Source organism: Sinocyclocheilus rhinocerous, unplaced genomic scaffold (assembly GCF_001515625.1).
Source record: "Sinocyclocheilus rhinocerous isolate Xijiao unplaced genomic scaffold, SAMN03320098_v1.1 scaffold263, whole genome shotgun sequence".
In the NCBI taxonomy this organism is placed as follows: domain Eukaryota; kingdom Metazoa; phylum Chordata; class Actinopteri; order Cypriniformes; family Cyprinidae; genus Sinocyclocheilus; species Sinocyclocheilus rhinocerous.
In genome coordinates this window covers 1,693,399-1,707,888 of record NW_015645086.1, presented here as the reverse complement: position 1 = coordinate 1,707,888, position 14,490 = coordinate 1,693,399, and the positions used below count along the sequence as shown (strand labels likewise).

The 14,490-nt window shown below is 35.9% G+C and overlaps 1 protein-coding gene across 1 annotated transcript in view; it reads left to right on the top strand.

Moving 5' to 3' along the window:
* Positions 1–5,770: 5,770 nt before the first annotated feature.
* Positions 5,771–14,490, top strand: part of LOC107705713 (band 4.1-like protein 1) — a 53,412-nt gene continuing 44,692 nt past the window's right edge. Inside the window, exon 1 of the mRNA XM_016509142.1 lies at positions 5,771–5,987. The gene's annotated coding sequence lies outside the window, so the exon portion shown is untranslated. The remainder of the gene's footprint in view (positions 5,988–14,490) is intronic.

The following is a 14,490-nucleotide window of genomic DNA, read 5'->3' as shown; positions in this document are numbered from 1 at the left end:
TTATTAACAGTGACTTGCTGCCACCTACTGGCAGTTTTAGTTTCATAGTTAAAAGTATTTTCTTTTTCTTTCTTTCTTTTTTTTTTATAATTTCAAATATCAGTATTGAACGTTTTATGTTTAAAATACCAAAACAGTATTAAAGCATTTGTTAATTGACTGATTCAATTTAAGAATTCGACTGAAAAGATGATGCACTCTTTTAGAAAAAGGGCGTTATAAAGGTAAAAATGCCCATAAAAGGTAAAAAAAATCAATTTAAACTTATTGGAAAAGATTCATTTCTATCACTGCTGTGAACTGATCACCACACAGAATATGCAGAATATCAAAAACTTTGTCCACGGTAGTCCTTATGATATCAGCACAATAACACACTCAGCAATATATCGTCTAATTATCTTTATCGATAAAACCCCCGAAAATATTGAGATATTTCTTTTTGTCAATAACGCAAGCCCCTAATATATTTGATGTTTTATTTAGAAAGAAATTCAAATAAATATGAGAAGTGCCCTTTTCCCACTTGAGCCCCTGCCCCTCAAAATGTCTGTGCACGTCCATGATGCTGGATGTCCAGGTGTCTCCATAAATAAGCTCCAGATCGTTTAAAATGCAGCCAGTGAGAAAATATGAAAGGCCTAATATCAGTCCAATATTATCATCACTCAACTGGTTACGTTAGTTACAAAAAACTCACTTATTGTGGCGTTTGAAAGGTGCTACTGTATTTTTCATACAACTCCTTTGGAAGAATATGTATTTTTAAAAAGCACTAAAAATGAAAGTGAATTGAATTAAATTCAATAACAATGTTTATCTTCAGTTAAGTAATACGTTGGCTTCATCTGAATAACAAAAATGACCTAGTTAGTGAAAAATTAGGTGTGGAAGGGAGTTTTTTCGAAAAGCATATTGTCTTTCATTACTGAATTGTACTCTAGGAATTCTAGCCATCAAAATATATGAATGAAATCAAACAACAAACCACCTACCCGTGCCAGAGAGCTGACCAAATGAAAAGCCTCTGTGACCCGAAGCTACAGTGAATAGAATCTGTTTTTACAGCAGCATTACAAAAGAAGTTCCCGCGGAGTGGATTGTTGTGTTGAAGAAGGTTTGTGTGCTTCTAATGTGGTCATTTTCTGTGAGAGGTCTGAATGTTATTGAGTTGTTGGTGGCAATTTAAACAACTAGATGCCTTTTGTTTGCATAATACGTTGTACTACAGCCCCCATGATATGAGCTTTCAGGGTGAGTGTTTGGAAAATTGGCAGTACTTTTCTCGCCATATTAAGCCTGAATCAAGCAGGCATCTGGGGGAACCTCAACAAGTTCTGCCTTAATTAATTAAAAAGAAATACATCAATGTTGACTTGAAATTGCATCCAAGACACTGGAGAGCACTCGGGATGGAGATTCAAGGCATTGGCAGACAATAGTGAGATCTGATTAGGTCATTATGTTGGGCGCCTTCATTCCCAGATGGTTCACAGACTAGGGCCTTTTAGACATACTAATTTAGCTTTTTTAGTATTTTACGGTTTATAATTTTTTCAGGAGGAAGTGTCATTGAATTTTGCCACTCAATTTGAATTTAATTTCAAACGTCCATTAAACAGAGTAATACAATTCATCACTCTTAAACACACTATGCACTGATCTAATATTTGAATACTCCTGTCTAATCATAACACCTTTACATATAATTTAAATTGAATTGTTCTGATGCATTACACAAGCTCAGCTACAAGAATGCCTGCTTCTCTGCCAGTACAGATACAGCTATAATACATCAAACTTATCTACTGCAGGTCTTGCTTGATGACCCTGACTTTCAGATCCTACATTCCTGAGACTCCCAAACTGGCTTGTGTAATACTTGCCAAGCCCAGGTTAATGAAACCCATACCTGAGGGATTTTCCAAATCATCTGCCCGTTTTGAATGAATTAAATGACCTCGCTGTGTCCGTATTATGGAGCCGCTAAAGTGACATTTGTATTAAAAAAACAAAAAAACATTCAGTGCATGCACGATAAACACATGTATGCACGAAAACATTTGCGTGTTCACACCTTTCAATTCATGTAGGCTATCCACTGATCCATAATAGAGATGTGGCTATATCTGGTTTCACCACGTGCATGCCAAAGAACAAGTGCAACTAATTTTCTTAAGAACATGCAAATGTTTTTTCGTTTTTTCCTAGAAATGTCACTTTAGGGGCTCAGTAGTATTACAACAGGCTACACTCAGAAAAAAAGGTACAAAAGCTGTCACTGGGGTGGTACCTTTTCAAAAGGCACACCTTTAGTCCATATTGGTACTTTAAAGGTACATATTAGTACCTAAAGTGTACATATTAGTACCTCAAATGTACAAAAGTGTACCTTTTGAAAAGGTACTGCCCCAGTGACAGCTTTTGTACCTTATTTCTGAGAGTGTACAATGAGTATTAATGGGATGAATATTCATGTGATGTTGTAATAAACTCATCTACATTTTGGATTGCCTGGGGGTGAGTGAATTTTCAATATATTTTCATTTTAGGGTGAGCTATTCCTTTCATACAAATAGGTAATTGTTACAGTTTTGTCAGATGAAGTCAAGCAAGATGTTTTCTTGCAGTATTAATTAAATGAATTTAACTTGAAAAACATGCAAACTGTTCATTTTTGTTATATTCAGTGAAAATCTATTTTTCACACACTTATCAAGCATGATATTCTCAAGAGGAAAAATTGCAATATCATTTTAACACAGCAAGAATAATGCACCCGCTCCCTCAGATAAATGTGTAGGTGGAAAAAATGAAACATAATCTCATTACTAAAACAACTCAATGACACAATCCTGTCCACATTTGATTGGTTGTTACATTTGTCCTCCCTTTAAAGTTAGCTCTGACAAATTCTCCCGTTTTCTTACAATATGTACAATGAGTAAGATGAACTGAAGAGGTGTTTTATCTTTGTATGAGACATACCTTCCTCCCTCAGTCCATTGCTCAAACCATCACTTCATCAGTTACTGTGACCCTCCACAATCCTGATAACAAGATTTGTTGTATCAGGGAAGGTGTTGAATCAGTTGATCTGGTTTTCCATCAAGCCACAGATTTTACATTGGACATTTTAATGTATTAATATTACCATCAGCTCCATAGGCCCAACAATATGCAAAATTATTAACCTGACACTGGCTGAAAAGGAGCAAAGACAATGTTTTTTTTTTTCTTCCATAGTTTCACGCTCTCGTAAAGCAAACCATATTTATCCTGTAAGTGAACCCATATTAAATGAAGTCTGGGTTGTATTTTTTATTTAACTTTGCATACTTTTGTTCATAGCATGAGAGGACGAGGACATCTCACGCAACCTGTCCATGTTGGCATCTGCCTCATTTGGCAATAGCTTCTACAAAATGTCAAATTAATTTGTGTCAAATTACCATTGGACTCTTTTGACATCAGCAGCAAAAGATATGGCGAGTGTTTTCTCCTTTAATTTAAAGGCTGCTAAACAATTGTATTTTATGCACATGGTTAGCTGAATGTTATTATTTGCATTTAGCATTATTTTTTCCCTGCTGTGCACAAAACCTGTGGCTCATATTTTGTTTGAGACTTACCATTTTAGGTGTTTCACAATCCTGATCTCTAGTCCCCAAGTATCTGATTTTATCTCTTACATGACATATGAACTTTTGTTGACATTCCCTCCAAACCACAAAGGACTGAAAAGGGTGTTGTTTCCCAGTAAAATATGCATAATGATGGTAATTACTCGAAAGATCGCCCTCGTCGCCGACAATGATTTTCCCACATATTCTGTTCATATGGGAGTAGCGTATTTCACATCAGGCCACTGTGTACAAAACACAAAGGCCTGTGAATGGACCATTACATGTTCAGAAAAAAATAATGCTGCCATCCTCTGGTTAAAATATTTATAGCAACAGTTCCAGCTGTACCAAACACATTTATTATGGAGGTATTTTTATTATTCCACTCTCAGTTTTTGACTTTTCATTTGTTGAGGAAGGTTCTTTGTCAGTGTTTCTTGACAAACAACAAAAATAGCTGCTCTTTAATAGCCTCACACATGACCATACATACACTTGTGTATATAAGGACTGTCATTTGTACACTCTGCTGTAATTTTCTCAACATGCACACTCATTTCCTGCGCTGTAATTACAAATGCACTCCCACTACAGAGCACATTTCCCATCAGGCAACAACCTCACTGTTTAATAGGGCTGAATATGCAATAATGCAGTACTCCAGAAATAACCTCAATTATTTGTATAAATAAAAAAATATGTTTTCAGTTGTATTTGTATGAAGTTATGAATTTAAAACTTAGCCACATTTTAAACTTTTATTAAAACTAATAATAAAAAAAAGAATTCAGACAGCAGGCCTTCATTTAGCACGATGGTGATTGAATGGACATTTAATAACTCTTTTTGTTCCCCATTTTGTTCCCTTAATTCAGAAGTGAGGGATTTCTATCAGCAGCAGTCTGAACCAGTTGTTTGTGTGGGGTTGCGATTCTTTCTACACCATGAGATATTTCGATTTCTGGAGGAGGATGTGGATTCCAAGTGTTTGAACATGCTGAACTAAGTTTAAAGTTGTCCTCTTTCTCATCATTTTTGCTTCATATACATTATGAATGCTGGATCGTGTAAATATTAGTTGTGCTTTTTTTGTACACTTGCATTTTTTTTATTTTTTATTTTGTGTTTCTGAGTTATTAATTCTCAGGTTTATTGTGGTATTAGTTTGAGACTAACTTATCTCAAATTCACTTCATTAATTTTAGAAATGAACAATCTTTCATCATTTACTCACCCTCATGTTGTTCCAAACCTGTAGAAGTCAATGGCAACTAAAACTGTCTGGGTACCAACATTCTTCAAAATATCCTCTTTTATGTTAAAAGAAAGCAAAGAAATGCAATAAATAAACAAATAAATACAAACAAACAAACAAATAAAGAAAGAAATACATAAACAAATGAATAATAATATTCAGGGAGGAGAATAAGGACTTTGTTCTGTGGAACATAAAAATATATTTTGAGAAAAGTGTGTTTTGTTTTTGTCCATACAAAGAAAGTCAATGGTCACCAAAACTATTTGGTTACTGGCAATATTCAAAATATCTTATTTTATGTTCTACAAAGATTATTTATTTGCTGGATTTTCACTTTTTAAATAATGCTCCAAAATATTATTTTTCTAAATTGTTTAATAAAATTGTTCAATTTTAGTAATGAGGTCCTAAGAGACCTCTAAGTGTATCATTAAAATAAAAAATGAAAAAAGAAATAACAACATAATGCATCCAATAAAAAGTTAAATAATATTTTCACTTATATAAAACTCAGTAATTCAAAAATGTTACCACATGAAGCACATTTTTAGCTACCTGACAAAACATTTTTACCTTGCATTGGTAACTTGTATTCGTCTGTATAGGGACAAAAAGTATTCAGTTCTATTCTGGTGTATTTTTATTTTATTTATGGTTACTCGCGCACTCTCACATGTATAGCCTACAGATACAATTTACTCTAACATTTCATTTGTTCACTGAATTAGGAATGCGGTAGTGTAGCCTATATGGACAGACATAAAGCGGAATAGAGGCTTGTAGCGCATCCGTGATGATGAAATCGGTGAGTGTTCAGTTGAGCGCTGCTCTCTCAGTGGTGAGGAAGGAGTTTGGTGTATTCCAACGCGCATACGCCCCATACGCCCCTCTCCTCTCCTCCTCCTCTTCTTCTCCTCTCCTCTCCTCTAATCCATCCACCCGAGAGAGCTGCTCTTCCCCCTCCGTCCGCTGCTCCGCTCATTCATCCTCTCGGACAGTCTCCATCCTTTGACGGGGAGCAGAAGCAGCAGGGCGGTGGCAATCACAAGCCCTCAATGCTCGGCATTTGGACGGAAATCCGCGCGTCAAACCTGGAGAGACAGGTAAGGCTCTTTGTTGCGCTGTCATCCTGTGTATGCTCACTATCCGTGAAGTGTGCACTATAAACAGGCTGAATGTGCCTATATGAATGAATCAGCATATGCCCTTGCGATGAGCCAACATTTTTGCGTTATTCTGGCATTTGACATTTTGCGCGGCTGGCCGGTCTGTTAACAAGGGTTTGCTACCGCTTTTGGTCATGTGGTCATCTTTTAACATAAAAAAACTGGGTTTAGTGGAGAGGATAGTAAAAGGATGCCGTTGTTATACTGAACAATATGTGTAAATGAGCTGCGCTTGTCTTTCAGTGCAGGTAGACTAACCTATTTGACTCATAGAGGAGAATAGCGCTGAAATTGAACCCTTATATATTGCATAAAGCGAAATATCAGGCTTTCGGGTGATGTGTTTCTTCCCGTGGTGGGCATTGTATCACGTGCAGAATAACGTTTATCTTCGCCGTCCGAATAGGCTACCGGGAGCTTCACTATAATTTAAATGTTGCTTATTGTTGACTCAGATGTAAGTGGGGTGTCAAGGCTGTTTAATGAAAAGAGGGTGTGGCACCGGGGGCAGTCGCGCACGCTTCGTGTGGCTCGAGCAGCCAATTAACTGAAAGCTGTTGAGACTATGGAGAGAGCGCGAGTACTTACGCTCCAGTGCGCACCATGTTAGTTTGCTATAATAGAGCTGAAGGAGCACGCTGGGAGAAAAATGAACATTTGCCAACGCGTTTCAGAAAACAACTGGACTTATGTGTTTGTTTGCGTATTTGTATTGTGTGGCTTGTTTATACTACAGCACCCATGTGGTTCATGCCAGATTTTTCTGCTGTGTTTAGCTTGAAGAGGCTCAGATGAGTATACAAAGGTCTCCAGCAACTGGATTACAAAGTCTAGTTGCTTTTCAAACCTGGAAATATTGGGGAGGTTTGTAATTGTGTGTTTCCAGGCCTGGAAAAGTAATGGAAATTAATAAAATCTAGGACATACATCACTTACACTCAAAAATAAAGGTTCTTTATTGGCATCTGTGGTTTCTTTGAGAATCTTTAACATCCATGGAACCTTTTCGTTTAATAAAACTATCTTCAAAGTAAACATTCTTTGTTGGTATTGGTGGTTCCATGAAGAACCTTTAACATCCATCCATGCACTCTTAAAAATAATGGGTTATAATTGGCATCTGTAGTTCTACAAAGAACCTTTAACATCCATGGAACCACAAAAGTTCTTTGTATTAAAATACCGTTTTTGAGATTATTAAAATGTTCTTCACAAAATGAAAAAAATGGTTCTTTTAAGAACAAATCACCAAAAATGGGGAACCAAAAAAAAAAGAAAAAAGTTTTATGGCATCCTGCAAAAAAAAAAAAAAAATCCATTTGTTTTTTTTTAGCAGTGTGGACCTTTCAATTGCACAAAACACTAAAGGTTCTTTATTGGCATTGATGGTTCCACGAAGAACCTTTAACATCCATGGAATCGTTCCACTGCACAAAGGTTCTTTAGATTGTAAAAATGTTCTTCAGACTAAATAAAAATGGTTCTTTTAAGAAATGTTCACTGAAAGGTCCTTTGGGTAACCCAATGTGGTTCTTCTACAGCATCACTGCAAAACACCCCTTTTAGAACCTTTATTTTTAAGAGCGTATGTCTATGTGTACATTTCATCTGCAAGATGTGTTTTTAGAGAATTTTCTCATCTGCAATAAATCTTTAAAACATTCCCTGTCAGATGTTAAAAAGGCATGTAGATGTGTTAGAGATGTTTACAATTTAGTATGTGAGTCGCCACTCTTTTAAAGATGCCTATTAGATGTTGTACTCAATAATTAGATGTGTTCCAGATGTTCAGAGTTCTTGGAGATGAACTGCATGCTTACTGGGAAGTCATGGAAATTTCTATAATCATTGTGCACGTTCTCTAGTTATATTTAGCTTATATTTAAACATTTCAGCGGCTAAATATTGCTTTTGGGAAAAGTCAAACTTGCTTGGTGATTCCTGATTTGAATCATTAATTACAATTTCTTATTCAGTAATTGCAAATGACTGGAAAGGTCATGGAAAAGTCAAAAAGTGCCCTGGTTTAGTAATCAAAGTGGATGACTGAAAACCACAGCAGACACATTTAAGAAAACCATAAAAACAATGGAAACAAATTTAGTTGAACAATGACCCATCTTTGCTGTAAGTATAGTGGATCCTGTTGCCAAACCACAGAAGTGCATTGGTCTGGATGGCCATTTCATTTATCACATGTGAATTTTGGCATTGTTCCTGCTAGATTAGAGCTATTAGATGAAAAATACCTTCGTTTTGAACCTTTTTGAACAATTTTCAAAAAGGTTTTTTTTACTGCCTTTGATTTTAACTACATTTTAGCATATTCTGAAGAAAATGTGAGTTCTATAATGCTACAAGCTTCTCATAGGTTAGAGCTTTGTTACTGTATGTGGTTGCTGGGGTATTCAAAAAACCCACTAACCCAAGTCTCTGATCCCCCCTTTAATGTAAGTTAGTGGGATTTTATTGTCTGCCAGGCAAAAATAGTATGTCTGATCACTCAACTCTTGTGTGTACATTCACACTGGCTTTATTACAACATTCAGTGCATCACATGATCAACAGCTATATTCCAATCTGCTTTCATGCATTGGCACTGAACCATAGAGAGCCCAGGGAGAGCTCATCGCTTGTCATATATCACAGCTGTTCAGTGTTTTCAACCACATAATATTTATTTCATGTTTAAGACATTTAAATACACATAAGTACTGGCAAAAAAAAAGCATTTATTGTTTGTGAAATACCCAATGATGTCTATGGGAATCTTTTTTCCACATCAGAAACACTTTGTGTAACTACAAAGTATATTCTTCTCCTACACGTATTTGAGAAGCAGAATGCCAGATATTTCACAGTGAAGTTAGCAAGCTTGTAAATATTTTGAATTAAAAGCAACAAAGACATAAAACCAATACATTTGTCATACAGCGCTAATGTGGCTGCGGTGTGACATGTGTAGTGGTCGACCGATATTGTTTTTTTGACAGCCGATGCCGATGCCGATATCTTGGAAAGCAGGGTGGCCGATGGCCGATATAAAGCCGATATAATTGTATTTATTTTAATTAATGTTTAAGAAATTTGAAATCATTTGAAAATGGATTAAAAAGTAAATGTGTTAAATAAACATACTTATACTTTAGATGACAAAGTATTTTTCACAAATAAATAAATATTTAATAAAAATATAATTAAAAAGGAAGTAAACCGTAACCAACAGAGCACTCAGTATTGGTAACACTCATTTTACATACAGCACACACTGGAAATGACATGAATATGGCAGTGGGCAAATGCATAAAGCGCAGCATAATTTGAAATCATGAGTTTAAAGTTTGTCGATCGCGCGTCTCCTGTGAAGCTGAACTCTCCACCTGTCCATATTCAATTCGCACGGATCGACCGTCACGCAGAGAACAGAGAACCGTCATGCAGGATACAAATGCACACTTCACAAGATCTCACAACTGGATCCGACTAAGTTTGCAAGCTTTGTGAAATTAAATGTTCATTAGTCATTCAAAGATTTGTTTAAATGATATAAATGCGTATTTGCTGAATGCTGACAGCAAACAAGAAAGTATTATAATGATTGCCTTTCTATTACTAATAATATAAAAGCAATCATTATAATACTTTTTGTATAAATTGTAATTCCTTTGTTTAACCGTTCTATCTGATTATTAGACGGACTTCTATCCGTATTAGACAGAACTGTTAACGACGACGGCGAACAAGAGGGAGAATGTGAGCACTGTGCTCAGGCACTGCCGCTGTCAGCGCTGTCAAAATAAAAGTCCGTCGCGCCTCAAACACATCGGCCAAACAGGAAAACTTATCGGCTGATGCCGATATTTAAAAAATGCCAAATATCGGCCGATATATCGGCTTTGGCGATATATCGGTCGACCACTAGTCATGTGACAAGCTTGAAGCGGCTCCAAAGAAACAGTATGGTGATACATTCTAAACTAACAGTGTAACTCACTCTGGGGGCTCAGCTTGAATATTTTAAACATACGTGTGAAAGGGTTAAATAGGAAATAGCACACCTCCTCAACAAGCCGCATGATTTGAGATATTTTTTTTTATCTTTTGGATGAGTAATGCGTCAAAGTGTAATACTTCAGTTTAGAGGTTTGTTAAAGTCTTAAAAACAAAAACCCTAGGAATGAGCAATAGTAAAACCAGGCACCGCTAATTAGCCCGAAAACTTAACTGTTTAATTCATGTCAAGGCTGTAGCAATACCAAGTGGCAAAAATTTGGCAAGCTATTCCTGTAGCACGCTGTTTTTGGACTAATTGAGCACAGTGTGCTATTAATGGCAAACTGCAACTGTCACGGCCTACACACGCCTCCAACATGCTCTCAGCGTTCCTATATAACGTCCCAGGAGTTCCCCTCATAACAGTATACTGACATGCATTGCACTGTGCAGCATTCTGCAGTTCTGTAAGAATGCAACTAAGATCCTGTTTTCACAACCCTTTTTCTCTTGAGTACAACCGAAAGCGAATGTGTTGCACAGGTAAACTGGAGGTAACCAGCCAAACGTGTGCTCGCAATAAACCAAACATTTAGGCTGAGTCTAAAACTGAAAGTACAATGGCTGCTTTGTTGCTTGATGCATTTTCATTTTAATTTTAGTCAGTTTTAGTTTTAGTAATTTTGTTGTGTTTTTGTCGAATGAGAATATTGCCTTGGCAACTAGCTGAAATAAAACAAGGGTAGTTTTATTATATATATATATATATATATATATATATATGTATATATATATGTATAATTCTATTTCAGTTTTTTTATTTTAATTTATTTCAGTAATTGTTTTTTTTCAAGTAATGAAAATATTTTTATGGTTTTAGTTAACTAAAATAACCCTGAACTGCCAGTTGTTGTGGGGATTCATCTGTACTGCCTTCAAAAATGGACCAGACAGAGACTTCTGAATGAATGAGGCATTTATATAGCGCTTTATTGTGTACAGACAGGATGTTGCACTACGACATAATGTCTTCATCTTTAATATAAGCGTCTTTTTGTGGCCTTTTTTCCTCTCTTGGCTCTAACCCAGTAAGATCCATCCTCTCTGCTCTGTCTGCTCTTATGGCCTCCAGGGTTGACAAACTGAAAAAATGCCCCCTCTCTTTTCTCCACCCCTATTGCAGGGCTCAGAGAGTGCAAATCACTCTTCATTCATGTTTAACAGTGTCCCGTTTGCTGTGTGTGTCCAAGAGGAGAGTCTGTGGCCTTAGAGTCAGGGTTGGAAAGGTTATTTGCCTGTATATGAGTCAGTTGTATGTATGAAGTTCTGCCCCAATCGTACAGAAGAATGTAAATTATTCAGAAGGCAGTTAAGCTTTGTGGTCTTGTGGGTGACAGCATGACTCGGTCTGACTACTGTGAGTCAGCGCAATTTTCTCTTGCCGCTTCATCAGACCCCTTTTGACATTCATTGGATTCACTGACATCTTTTAAATGGACACGAGGCGGAAAATGAAGGGGTAGGTGGTGATGCCTTCCAGGAGGCACTGATACCTTGGAGCTAAAAGCTGTTTTACTTCCCTCAGTATCGAATCTGGCTTTGCCTTTGCTTATTTCCTAGGAGACCGTTTTATACTTTCCATCATGGTGTTTTACCATGGAAATATAGAGTCATAGACCTCTCAAAAAAGGGTCATTGATGTTGTTGTATCGTTCCGTTCCTCTTCTCAACTATAATTAGTGGTTCTTGCTAAAGCAATCACTGTTATTATTGCTTATACTTTGTTCTAAGCTGTAAGTCTTAAACTTTGGGGCGTAACACATCTTGTTTGTGCTACATGAATAATACCTCAAATCATGTGATTTTGTAACTTTATTTCTTATTTTAACCTTTGTCACAATTACCTTCCATTGGAACCCGAGCAATATCTAGAAAACAGAGTATCAAGACTTGGTGTAGTGTTGTTATTGTTAAACTAACACTATTGAATATTGTTTTTGTTCATTTAAATAATGCTGAATGAAATATAAATATTAGATGAAAAACTAAAAAAAAAACAATTATAAATGTTGTCTTAAAATAATTTGAAGTACTAAAATTACTAAAATAATTTGAAGTACTAAAATGACTAAAACTAAAATAAAAATGCTAGTAAATTAAAATGGTAAACAGATTTTTTTTATTAAAAAGAAAAAAATAATATGATGAATGAAAACTGAAAAAATAAAAATGAGAGCTAGTTAAAATATTATATTAAATTATTTATTAAAATGAAAAATAATTATTAAGATGAAAAAGTTTACTTAAAAAATTTAAATGTTGCCTTTGGCACCTAACTGAAATAAAATAAGCTGAAGTAGAAAAATTACTGAAACTAAAATAAAAACAAAAATAAATTAAAGCTAAATAGAAATTGTTTTTTAAAAATGACAAAAGCACAGAAGAAAATTACAACTTAAACTTAAAATAAAATGAAAAATTCAAATATAAAAGAAAGGCTAATTCAAATAAATAACATAATAATATATAAATAATATTAAAATAACACTGATTAATGCAGCCACCTAACCACACAGAACACATTAGCATTCACATATCAGTGGCCTGACTGTGAGTTTTGCCCAGGCTAGTTTTGCAAGCACCTCTGACATTTGTTCAGAAAACAATTAGGAGCTTTATTAAATTTAAACATCTTGGTGTAACATCGAATTCAACAAGACAAACAGAGCTAGATCTTTTCAGACAGAGCTAGAAAATCTGTCTCTCTGTGTCACTGCCAGTGCAGACAGGTGTGTTTGTTTGAAACCGAAAAAAACTAATTTGCATAACCCTAATGAGTCTGTCTGCCTATACGCTCATTACAAAGTCCATTTGATCTCCCAGTCTAGCAATACATCTCAGCCATTGCTGAGACTGTTGAATCGGTGAGGTAAGTGGGAAGGATGTATTGATAAGTGAATGAGGCTGGCCAAAAGAAAGGCTCAATCATTTGAGAATTGAGTTGGCTACTTTGACTGCCATTTTAAGAAATTAGTTTAATCAGTAAATGAGCATTTCGTTACTCCAGGCTTTCTGCCATTGCGCCTAGCAGGGACTGACAAGGGCTAATCTATGAGCTTTCATTGTACAAATCATACAGTTGCTATTCGGTCTAAGCAGACATCCTTTTAGATGCGGCTTATTTACTTCAAACCCTTCCTGCTTTGAAAATCATAGGCTTATATGTAAAATTCCAGAGTTAGATGTATTAAGTGCTTTGAAATTCATCCCCACCACGTGTCTATTTCAAGTTCCTCTCCATTAGCCATCTTCTGTGGTAAAAAGCTGCAGTGCCACACAGTTGTTTAGGTCTTTACATTTACATAGCTTAGATGATTCCCTTGTCACCAGCAATGCTAATATCTGAAGCTCGTTTTAGATTATTGCGAGAATTTAAAAAATGACTCAACTGATTAACCTTTAATGTCAGTCATCAAGAGGATACCCACTGGCTGAACTCGCATTTGATTTTTTATTCGGTGGTCACTTTGTACATAGACAGTTTGTGTTTGTATCAACATGGCAACAGAACTTTACAAAGAGCACCCTTTTTTGTTGAAGATCTCTTTGCCTCAGCATTGCATAGCTTTTTGCTGTCATTTTCCTGTCTTTAGAGATGGGTTTATAAAACAGGCCTCAGTCAGTGTGTCTGACTGAGAGTTTGTCATTGTGTCGCAGTGGATGTTTTAAAGGAGCTTTATGACAGTGACAGTTGTGGAGGTAGTAAACACATTTTGGTCGCTGAAGCACAATTTGACTACATCCAAGTGAAGACAATATGCAAAATGAATCAATATGTAGCCTCAGGTACTCAACTGGTGGCAAAAAGAGCTACATTCACCCCACAATTTTGTGAATTTGATAATTTGGTAGTAGTCTACCAATCACAGAGTCGCTTGCATTTGTGTTTGAACTCTGAGGAATGTCAAAGTTTTTTATTACATGGTGGTTTTGCAGCATTGATCAATGTAGCCAATCTCAAACATGACTGTTGAGCTCATGACTGCAATATCCAATCACACACAACTCATGGAGTCTGGAGGTGACGCTACTTGTCGAAAATCAGACCTAGACTGCAGATATTGGGCAGTTGGGGACTTAGATTTTTTTTTTTACTTAAAGGGATAGTTCATCCAAAAAAACAAATTCTGTCATCATTTACTCACCCTTAACTTGTTCTAAACCTGTATACATTTCTTTCTTCTGTTGAACACGAAGGAATATATTCTATTTTAAAGTGCCCCTATTGTGCCATTTTTAAGGTTCATAATTTTGTTTTGGGAGTCTCCTGCAATAGGTTTACATGCATGCAAGGTCAAAAAATGCTTTTGTTTTCTCAAAATATGCATTTAATATCACCTCATTTCCCAATGATTCTCAAACGATTCGTTCGAAGCAGTTCTAGATT